This window comes from Meles meles, chromosome 11 (genome assembly GCF_922984935.1).
Source record: "Meles meles chromosome 11, mMelMel3.1 paternal haplotype, whole genome shotgun sequence".
Classification (NCBI taxonomy): domain Eukaryota; kingdom Metazoa; phylum Chordata; class Mammalia; order Carnivora; family Mustelidae; genus Meles; species Meles meles.
The window spans coordinates 84,194,306-84,206,501 of record NC_060076.1 but is presented as its reverse complement, the minus strand read 5'-3'; positions in this window follow the sequence as shown (position 1 = coordinate 84,206,501).

Here is a 12,196-nt window from a genome sequence, read left to right as displayed (position 1 = left end):
GTGGAAGCAAACCATGAGAAAAGGTGACTGAATTTTCAGGATCTTATGGGATATTATTTCTCTTGATCATGTTTTAGAAGTAGAACAGTATACACTTGGCATAGTGCATCTTAAATGAATAATTTAATGGAACTTGAATCTTTAATTTTTTTTAGCTATAAGAACTCCATTGCAATACAGTTTTTTCCTAATGTCTCCTATTTATTCTTATCCTTATAATTATCACTGACTCTGGTCATTGAGTATTTGATGTGGTTTAAGTAAAAACTCCTCATTAATGGGGTGTGACTTTTAAAGACACCAAAAAATAACCTTATTCCTAAATAATTTTCAATATTGTCTCAGATGTCAATATTAGATATTTACTAAAAAATATTTATTCATTTACAGAATAATTTTTTGTGCTTATTTTTCCCGTAAGTGGATACAGATGAATTTATCAGACTGAAGCACTCAGTGCAGTCCTCAGCCTGATACTACAAAAAGGAGTGGGGATAAAAGTCATTGAAGGAAAAAGAAAAATCTCCTTCAATATGTGCTAATAAGCCCAGTGGGGTAGTTACAAATACACTGGAAATATATATATATATATGTATACATATATATATATCTCCAATACTGTATTAGTATATATTGTATATATATACTATATTAGTATATACTGTATTAGTATATATATATAAATATATATATATGTGTATATATATATATATATATATCCAATACTGTATTAGTCTTGAGTTCTCAGAGAAATGGAACCTGTAGGAGATATATACATGTATAAAAATATGTATGTTGTAATAATGTATTATTATTTATATACTGTCTGTATCTAAATCTAATCTGTACCTATCTATCTGTCTAGTTGGGGGGAGAGAAAGAGATGGAGATAGAGAGGGAGATAGATACAGAGACAGAGGGAGGGTGAGATAGATAGGAGGAGGGGGAGGAGGAGAGGAAGAGACAGAGGAAGGTGAAGGGAGAGCAAGACGGGGAGAGGGAGAAAGAGAGGGAGTTAATTTACTATAATGCATCAGCTCACACAATCATGGATGCTAAAAAGTCCAAAGATCTGCAGCTGGCAAGCTGGAGACCCAGAGGAGGCTCTGGGGAAGAGGTCCAGAGCTAGTCTGAAGGCGGAGGCTGGGAGAGTTAATAGGGAACGTTCAATTCTGAGTGAGTCTAAAGATAGGAAAAGACCAATGTTTGAGTTCAAAGACAGTTAAGAGGGAGAAATAACTCTTGCTTTCCTTTTAAAATTTTATTTATTTATTTTAGAGAGAGAGAGAGAGAGAGAGAGAGAGAGCGTATGAGAGGAGAGGAGGGGCAGAGGAAGAGGGAGAGGGACAAGCATACTCCCTACCCAACATGGAGCCCAGCACTGCATGATCTCAGGACCCTGAGATCACTACCCTAGCTGAAGTCATTTTTTTTTTCATTTTATTTATTTTTTCAGTGTAACAGTATTCATTCTTTTTGCACAACACCCAGTGCTCCATGCAAAACGTGCCCTCCCCATTACCCACCACCTGTTCCCCCAACCTCCCACCCCTGACCCTTCAAAACCCTCAGGTTGCCCCAACCTCCCACCCCTGACCCTTCAAAACCCTCAGGTTGCTGAAGTCATTTGCTTAAGCGACTTTGCCACCTAGTGCCTCAAGAAATAGCCCCCCCTTTTTTTTTTTTTAAGATTTTATTTATTTGACAGAGAGAGAGAACAAACACAAGCATGAGGAGTGGTAGGCAGAGGGAGAAGCGAGCTCCCCTCTGAAAAAGGAGGCTGATACAGAGCTGGATTCCCCGGCATCATGACCTCAGCCAAAGGCAGACGCTTAACTGACAGCCACCCAGGCGCCCCGAAATAACTCTTTTTAAACAAGGTTTCTACTCCATTCGGGCTTTCAATGAATTGGATGAGGCCCACTCAAATTGGGGAGGATAATCTGCTTTATTTAGTCCACAAATTAAAAAGTTAATCTCTGCTCTGTTCCACTGGTCCATGTGTCTGTTTTTATGCCAGTGCCATGCTGTCTTGGTGATCACAGCTTTGTAGTAAAGCTTGAAATCAGGTAATGTGATGCCGCCAGTTTTATTTTTGTTTTTCAACATTTCCTTAGCAATTCAGGGTGTCTTCTGATTCCATACAAATTTTAGGATTATTTGTTCCAGCTCTTTGAAAAATATCGGTGGAATTTTGATTGGAATGGCATTAAAAGTATAGATCGCTCTAGGCAGTATAGACATTCTCTTACACTGTACACAAAGATAAACTCGAAATGGATAAAAGACCTCAACGCGAGACGGGAATCCATCAGAATCCTAGAGGAGAACATAGGCAGTAACCTCATCGATATCAGCCACAGCAACTTCTTTCAAGATATGTCTCCAAAGGCAAAGGAAACAAAAGCGAAAATGAACTTTTGGGACTTCATCAAGATCAAAATCTTCTGCAGAGCAAAGGAAACAGTCAACAAAACAAAAAGGCAACCCACGGAATGGGAGAAGATATTTGCAAATGACAGTACAGACAAAAGGTTGATATCCAGGATCTATAAAGAACTTCTCAAACACAACACACACAAAACAAACAATCATATCAAAAAATGGGCAGAAGATATGAACAGACACTTCTCCAATGAAGACATACAAATGGCTATCAGACACATGAAAAAATGTTCATCATCACTAGCCATCAGGGAGATTCAAATTAAAACCACATTGAGATACCACCTGACACCAGTTAGAATGGCCAAAATTAGCAAGACAGGAAACAACGTGTATTGGAGAGGATGTGGAGAAAGGGGAACCCTCTTACACTGTTGGTGGGAATGCAAGTTGGTGCAGCCACTTTGGAGAACAGTGTGGAGATTCCTCAAGAAATTAAAAATAGAGCTTCCCCATGACCCTGCAACTGCACTACTGGGTATTTACCCCAAAGATACAGATGTACTGAAAAGAAGGGCCATCTGTACCCCAATGTTTATAGCAGCAATGGCCACGGTCGCAAACTGTGGAAAGAACCAAGATGCCCCCCAATGGACAAATGGATAAGGAAGATGTGGTCCATATACACTATGGAGTATTATGCCTCCATCAAAAAGGATGAATACACAACTTTTGTAGCAACATGGACGGGAATGGAAGAGATTATGCTGAGTGAAATAAGTCAAGCAGAGAGAGTCAAGTATCATATGGTTTTACTTATTTGTGGAGCATAACAAATAACATGGAGGACATGGGGAGATGGAGAAGAGAAGGGAGTTGAGGGAAATTGGAAGGGGAGGTGAACCATGAGAGACTATAGACTCTGAAAAACAATCTGAGGGTTTTGAAGGGGCGGGGGGTGGGAGGTTGGGGGAACCAGGTGGTGGGTATTAAGGAGGTCATGTATTGCATGGAGCACTGGGTGTGGTGCAAAAACAATGAATTCTGTTATGCTGAAAAGAAATTAAAAAATAAATAAATAAAAGTGGAGACCAAAAAAAAAAAAAAAAAAGTTAATCTCATCCAGAAAAACCCTCAAACAACACACAGAATAGCGTTTAACCACCCTGTGGCCCACGTTGACACATAAAATTAACAATCACAAATTCTATCACATATTTCAAAGGGGCACTATAAATTAAGTGTTCTGAGTCAAATGACAAGGGTGCTTCTAGCAGAAATACAGAAGAAATCTTAGGAATATAGTTTAATATTCTCATTTTACCAATTAACAAGGTGACTTTCCTAAGGTCACAAAGACTAGCAAAAGGATAAAATACAGAATTTCCTAAACTAAGCCTGTAAACTAAGTTAATTTACAAAGAGTGACTGTAACTTCTTGGTTTCACTCTAAGTACAATTATGGGAAAATTTCTTTGAGTAAAAACAAAATAAAACAAACCTTTGAAATGGCAAGGTATTATTTATTAACATATAATGTATTATTTGTTTCAGGGGTACAGGTCTGTGAATCATCAGTCTTACATAATTCACAGCACTCACCTTAGCACATGCCCTCCCCAATGTCCATCACCCAGCCACCCCATCCCTCTCACCTCCCTCCACTCTAGGAACCCTCAGTTTTTTTCCTGAGATTAAGAGTCTCTAAGGTTTGTCTCTCTGATTTCATCTTGTTTCGTTTTTTTCCTCTTTTCCCCAATGATCCTCTGCCTTGTTTCTCAAAATCTATATATCAGTGAGATCATGTAATTGCCTTTCTCTGATTGACATATTTCACTTAGCATAATACCCTCTAGTTCCAGTCATGTTGCAAATAGCAAGATTTCATTTCTGTGACATGATATTCCATTGCATATATACGCCACATCTTCTTTATCCATTCATCTGTTGATGGGCATCTATGCTCTTTCCATAGTTTGGCTACTATGGACATTGCTGCTATAAACATTGGGGTGTATGTGCCCTTTTGGATCACTACATTTATATCTTTGGGGTAAATACCCAGTAGTGCAATCGCCAGGTTGTAGGGTAGCTCCGTTTTCAAGTTTTTGAGAAACTTCCATACTGTTTTCCAGAGTGGTAGCATCAGCCTGCATTCCCACTAACAGTGTAGGAGGATTCCGGGAAAGGATTATTTATAAAGAAGTGTTTTAATTTATAATCTAGTGCCAAACAGTGCTGTCCCAAATTCCAGTTCTACTAATTAATTTGTTGTCATATTTGACAAAATTATTATATGTTTTTTTTAATTGAGGTATTACACATATATGCATTGTAATTTTACCCTTTTATAGGAGCGCAATACCAGGAGCACAAGTTTTTGGCAAACTTAGCTGGAATATCACTCTTTCTGGTACACGAATGCCCCATAATTCATTAGAAACTCATGAACATTTTCCTGGTTAGTAGGGAAATGGAAGCTAATAAAGGCAGAATAGTACAGATGAATTAGGCCAGATACCGACTTAACCAAACTGAAAGATGTCTGATAAAGAAAGAACAGAGCCCATTGGAAAAGTCACTCTGGTTTAAGATAATACTCTTATTTAATTCTGAGAGAATTTCATACTTTTTGAAATTCAATTTCTCAAACAATAAAACGAGGAAAATGATAATGCCCACTCTCTAGGTCTATTCTAAGGATAAAGGGATTTAACGTACAAAAGAGCTTTTTAAAATATAAATATAAATATAGTTTATAAATATGATATGAATAAGATTATATTGTTTATGTCATCTCTATCAAGGTATACAGGTCAATTTAGTCTTGAAGAACTGCAATTTAATGTAATTATTCATGTAAAAACTATTGTAGTGTGTTAATTCATTCAATAAATGTTTACTTAGTACATATCGTGTGTCAAGGACTGGAGACAAAGCATTAAATAAAACAGATTAAATCCCTTGCTCTATTGGGATCTCAGCAACTTAATGCACAAACTAAATAAGTAAATTACTCGGCCAGAATATAATATATGCTACTGAGAAAAGAAAAGCAGAGAGGGATGATTTGGTGAGTCAGATAGGGATAAGTGAATTAAGATTTTTTTCCCCTGATAGATTATGGCCCACTCAGGTCATAAAATGCCTCTTTGTGAATTCGATACAACTGGAAATAATTGAGGGAGGATATGAACTATATAAGCAGCTGGAGCCAGATCTGTTTAGACAGAGGGATAGATAGGACTGGAGTGTGCTTGGCATCTACAAGGAAAAGTAAAAAGGGCAGAAGAGAAAGCGAGAAGGAGAAAACTTAGAAATGAGGTGAGAGATATGAAGGAGAAAGTGAATATGACCTCACAGGTCCTTATAGGTCCTTTAAGCCACTATCATGAAGGTTTTCACTTTTACCTTGAATTATACAGAAAGCCACGCGAGTGTTTTTAGCAGAGGACTTTTTTTTTTTTTTTTAATTTTCCTGAATGTTATTTTCCTATGGCTGCTGTAACAAGTTGTCCCAAATTTAGTAACTTAAAAATAACAAATTTATTTTCTTATAGTTCTGGAGGCCAAAAATCTGAAATGGATACAACTGGTTAAAATCAAGGCAATGGAGAGGCTGCATTCATTCTTTCCAGAATCTTAACTTGCCTTCTTAAGCTTCCAGAGGCTGTCTGCATTCCTTTGCTCATAGCCCCTTCCTTCACTTCCAAAGCCAACAGTGTAACATCTTCAAATCTCTTTCAGACCCTCTTGCCTCCTTCTTATGAGGATGCTTTTGATTATGTTCAGCCCATCCAGATAATCAAGGATAATCTCCCATCTGAAGGCCCTTAACCTAACCACATGTACAAAGTCCCTTTAGTTGTATAAGGTAACATATTTATATGTCCTGGGAATTGGGATGTGGGCAAATCCTGGAGGAAATTATTGTGCCTACCACAGTCTGTCAAGAGGCAATAGTGCTTTTGTTGCTACTAAAGGTACTGAATAGAAAAATAAAAAGTGGCAATATTTACCCAACATTTAATACTACTTGGGAAAAAGAGGTGTTCTAGATCTGGACATGATATATTCATATTTGTGTTATAAGAACCTCAGAAACAATCTAGGTGCTCCAGCTTAATAGGACTAGAATTTTAAAAAAGCCCAACCTCTAAGTGATCTATTTTGGTATTAGCTACAATGGTTTCTGATCATGTATCGATCTTACTAGTCATTTTATTCATAAGATGTAAGTGCCCATAATGATTAACTGATGCTAGTGATCCTTCTACCTTCCTGTCATTTTAACTAATTTAGACATTCTTATATTTAAATAAGTCCCTTTTGAGTTTGGTTAATTGATTCCAGCTTTAGAATTTAAATTCTATTTTGGGAGCCAGAGAAATAAAACCAGATTATTTTTTTTTTAATAAAACCAGATTTGAGGGCTATAAACTGAAAACCAAATTGGGGGCCATAGTGACCCATTGGATTTAGAAATAAACTGTAAGATGCCACCAGGGAGCAAATCATCTGGTCTTCAAATAGCTAATATTTATTCAGTTTTAGTGACTTATTTAATACCAAACACAGCAATAATAATAATAGTTAATATATACTGAGCACTTAAGTGCCACCACTGTATTAAATGCTGTTCATATATTATCTTTCATTGCAATTTTTTTGATATAGGTACTCATAATAGCCTCATTCTACACATGAAAAACTGAGACAGAATCTAAAAACCTCACCATGTTTACATAGCTTAATTTCAAATGTAATAAAATGATTGAAAAGCAAATCAGGCCCTTGAGAAAAAAGAAGAAATATCCATATATGAAAATAACCAGCACACCAAAATATTCTCTATGTTTTACTATCAGAGGTTAGATAATATAATTTACATAATTCCATTATGACCAGTGTTGATACTAGAGATATACATCCACATCTGTATATAATTAAACTTGACTATCAAAACACACAATTTATAATAACAAAATTAATGATAAATGCTTACATTTGAGATTAAATGAAAGGTCTAAATTTATTTTATATAGAAACCAACAGAAGTTCAAAAATAATTTTATTTTCCATTTATCCTCAAATGAAAGGAAGAAAACAACAATTGGCAGCTATATACTTTTTTCCTTTTCAATGCTTATAGAAAAAAGAAAAAAGACTATTGTGTCTTTTTTGGTATTACTACCAAAAACATGCCCATATTACTACACTAATAGTGGTCACTTATAATACATTTATAAGGCTAATTACAGAGAAGGAATTTGTGCTGACTTGATTTCTATAAAAATGAAGGTCTCAATTTTTCCTGTCTTTCTTTCAGTAATTACTAGTTAAGAAAATGAGTTTCCTACATTTGAAAACAGTTGGTGAGGGGCCTATATTAGCTCATTTCAACATCTTAATTCTTTTTTTAAAAGATACTATTTATTTATTTGGTACGGAAAGAGAGATCACAAGTAGTCAGAGAGGCAGGCAGAGAGAGAGGAAGAAGCAGGCTTCCCGCAGAGCAGAGAGCCTGATGTGGGGCTTCAGGGCCCTGAGATCTTGACCTGAGCTGAAGGCAGAGGCTTAACCCACTGAGACACCCAGGCACCCCTAACATCTTAATTCTTTAAACCTATTTTTTTCCCACAATGCACAAAGCATTCCTTGATTATAAAAAACAAAAAGACAGACCATAATATCATCCTGGAAGCAGTAATACTGAAATTAGTGTATCAAAGTATTTTCTGGCGTTTCAGACACACAAACATGGTAAGTAAAGAGAGGCAAACTTCCTTTTGATGTAGGTGATGAAACTCATTGTAACATAGCACTAGGGGATTTAGCTGGTTAAATACTGATAATACACCAAGCACTAGTCACCCCAAGGGAAAACACTAATTCTTGACATCAAATTCTTATCAATGGTGATTTAGCTTGTGACCTTGCATGTGGAAGGGACAGTTATGAGTAAGTGGTAAACTGTTACATGATGTGCTCTCCAATCTACCATGACTCATGAACCATATTTTATGGTGCCTGATTTTGGAGCATGTTTCAGGTTGTGCAAATAAAATGTACCTCATCAAAAGTTAAAGAAAAGCAGCATTACATGCGATGACAGCATTGTAGAACATTGACCTTTTCACATTTATCATGTACCTCCGATGCCTCTCTAATGGATATCTTGACATTTTCATTTGAAACGATTGTTGTGTTCTCTGACATTTTTGTCTCTGTCATCGAAATCATAAGGTTTAGCGGCAATTGTTTGCAATTACCTGGCATACAAATCATTTGCAGGTATAAGAAGCATAAAAATATTTTTTTAACACAAAATGTTCCAGCATATATCTCAGAACACCCAGATTTTGCATTTGTCCTTGTAAGTGATCCACTAGTTTACCTGATTTGATAAGTTTGGAAATATAAATGTTGGAAATGCATACAGCATACCACGTTTTCTCAAGTCTAAATGTTTTTTCAAATAGAAATTGAGTTGAATGTTTATATTCCCAAAGTTTTGTGGTAATTTTTTAAAGTTTATTTTTGCTTTCTATTGAGTTTTAATAGGTCATGAAGAATGCAAACATGAACTTTAAATTGCATGTATGCATGTATATATTTGCTTACAGTTTCTTTGTTATTTAAGATTTGAGACTTACCAAAATAGATTAAAAAGTAAGAGAACAAATAAGGAGAATATTGGAATTAAAACTATGTGAGAAAATTAATAAAGGCAAAGGCAAGATTACCACATGGAAAGGCATATTACATGAAAATATATAGTGAATATAAGTAGACTCCAAATTTGATTCTGAAGTTCATGGAGGGAAGAGCACAAAGGAAAAGTTACAAGATTCAAAGCAAAAGAACGATTTCTTTTATATCTTTTTTCCCCCCAGAACACATATTTTGCCTGGTTATGACAGAATGCATGATATCATGTTTAGAATTAAACCCAGGCGTTCGAACTACTGAGTTACTTAACCAACTTAGAGTTCATTGCTTTATCTGTCAAGTGAAGGAAAGCAGCATGATTTTATAAGGCTGTTGGGAGGAAAAAATGGGTTAAGTTTAGTGAAATACTTAACTCAGTGACTGGAACATTTTTAGCTAATGAATATTAACTTTAAATGACTCCAGCATCCTCTGGGGTAGGTAATAAGAATATTGATGTGTAACTGAGTAAAAGTATATCTTATGACCTTCAAATTAATGGGGTCCATGAATGTCATTCTGGTTCAATCTAAAGAAATAATTTAGAACACATAGAACTCTTTCCAGAGCATAATCTAAGGAACACTAGTATCAGAAGATGGTTCACACATACTGGCTTGTGAAGCAGCCCTTTACATCCCCTTTTTCAGGCTGCAGAGAACACATTAGCATATGTGGGTTCTGAAATACCTTTCTTTGAGCAACTTATCTAACTGTTTAATGCAACACATTATTAATTCTTGTTTGTTCCTTTCATTGTTGAACCATGTGTGTTTATTTTTATTACTTAGTAAAACCATGTCTTAGTAGATAGTTATTGGAATTCAATTGGATACAATTCAGGAAACATTGCTCTAGATTATGCTCTATGTACAGGCTTATTCTAGGTAATCCTCCATAATATTATTCCTTGGGCCTCCATTTCAGAGAAGCATTAGATGGGAAATATTTCAAGGTCATAGTTTTTCCAACAACTCCAGAATGCAGATATTTTGATCCTAAGCAAGGGATTTGGTTACTGGCCAGGAATGAAAATAATGGGATTTCATAAAGCACATACCTGAAGGAATGGCCAAAATGGTCCCAAAATTTACATGGGCCAAAAAAAGACCAATTAGGCCAAAATCCTACTTGAGATATCAGATCATATAACTGATGCCTCATGGAAACCAACATATGAAATTTAGAGCAGAATATTTCCAAATGAGTTATCCATCACAAAGTAAAATATTCAAGTATGAATTTGCTCTCACTTTTGCTACCCAGGAAACTGAATGATTTCACCTTTTCATGAAATACAGTGATATATGTTCCCTTTATGGAATTTTGTTTAATACATAAAAATTTTTTTTCTAGGGGCACCTGGGTGGCTCAGTGGATTAAGCCACTGCCTTCGGCTCAGGTCATGATCTCAGGATCCTGGGATCGAGCCCCACGTCAGGCTCTCTGTTCCGCAGGGAGCCTGCTTCCTCCTCTCTCTCTGCCTGCCTCTCTGCCTAGTTGTGATTTCTCTCTGTTAAATAAATAAAATATTAAAAAAAAAATTTTTTTTTTCTAGGCAGTCATTCTTAAATCATCTTTTTCTGGCAATAATTAAATAGAAGAACTAATGATTTGTTGAAATTATCCCTAGTACTTGCTAACAAAAACATATCACAGAAAGTACTCACATTTGATTTCAAAATTATATACAGTTCATTCAAAGGGAGAACAAATTAAGTCACAAGTTAAATATAAGGGAGGGGTAATCACAACATATCTCTACTTGTACTACTTGAAATTGTTATTATTCTACTAGGATACTTCTATGAACTTTCTAGTGATAACATTAAATAAGAAATAGAGATTTTTATCTTTTAAAAATTGCATTTAGGTAAATTTGAATAAGCTGAATAAAGCAAGAAGCCTTAACTGACTTGTCTTTATATGCCCACTGTGTGATGAAATGCCAGGTACATGGAAGACACTTACAAATATTTGGAAAAAATAATGGATCATGAACACTAGCTGAGAACTTTAAAAGCAGAACGATTACAGCTCTATACTAGCTGTTTATGGAGAAGACACAAATAAAAGATTCTTGTTTTCACACCATGCTTCTAAAACTGGTCCATAGGCTCACAGGTTATTTCTTCATATTTCTAGCCAAAGAGTGAAAAATGAGTTATAGGTAAACTTCACAACATTTTAACTGAATAAGAAAAGAGCTCAATGGAAATTAAATTATCTACAGAGGCAAATATGATTAACTTTGAAAGGAATCAAAAACTGTTTTTTGATCAATGATTATAAGTGAAGAATATTTGAGAATTGTCTCGCCAATGAGTATAATTATTAGAATGTTTGTAGTTTGGGCATAGGGATCAGTTTAAAATACTCTAACATAAATAGCTCTGAGAATAACATGATTTCCTAATTACAGAAATTAAAATATGGTTCTATCTTCATAAATCAAGGATGGTTACTCATATAACAAATTTGTTTCTAATAGTGTATGGTCATGAAAGAGAACCCACAAAATATATGCTATCTACATTCCTTTTTGAGGGTGTGTGACGGTTTATTTATTTATTTATTTGGGAAGTTCATTCTTGGTAGTTTGATGCTGCATTTTTTTAAATTAACATATAATGTATTATTTGCTTCAAGGGTACAGGTCTGTGAATCATCAGTCTTTTTTTTTTTTAAACTTTTTTTTAAGATTTTATTTATTTATTTGAAAGACAGAAATTACAAGTAGACAGAGAGGCAGGCAGGGAGAGAGGAGGAAGCAGGCTCCCTGCCGAGCAGAGAGCCCGACGCGGGGCTCGATCCCAGGATCCTGGGATCATGACCTGAGCCGAAGGCAGAGGCTTTAACCCACTGAGCCACCCAGGCGCCCCTGAATCATCAGTCTTATACAATTCACAGCACTCCCCATAGCACATACCTTCCCCAATGTCCATAACCCAGCCACTCTATCCCTAAGTTGATAATTGTTTATGGCAATTAATATTTTAATAGTTACAGAGCTTTAAGAAGACTTTCTTCTTTGCTTATCTAGCATCATATTCCTGTTTTTCATTGGTTTGAGAAGTAAAAAGGCAATATTTGACATATG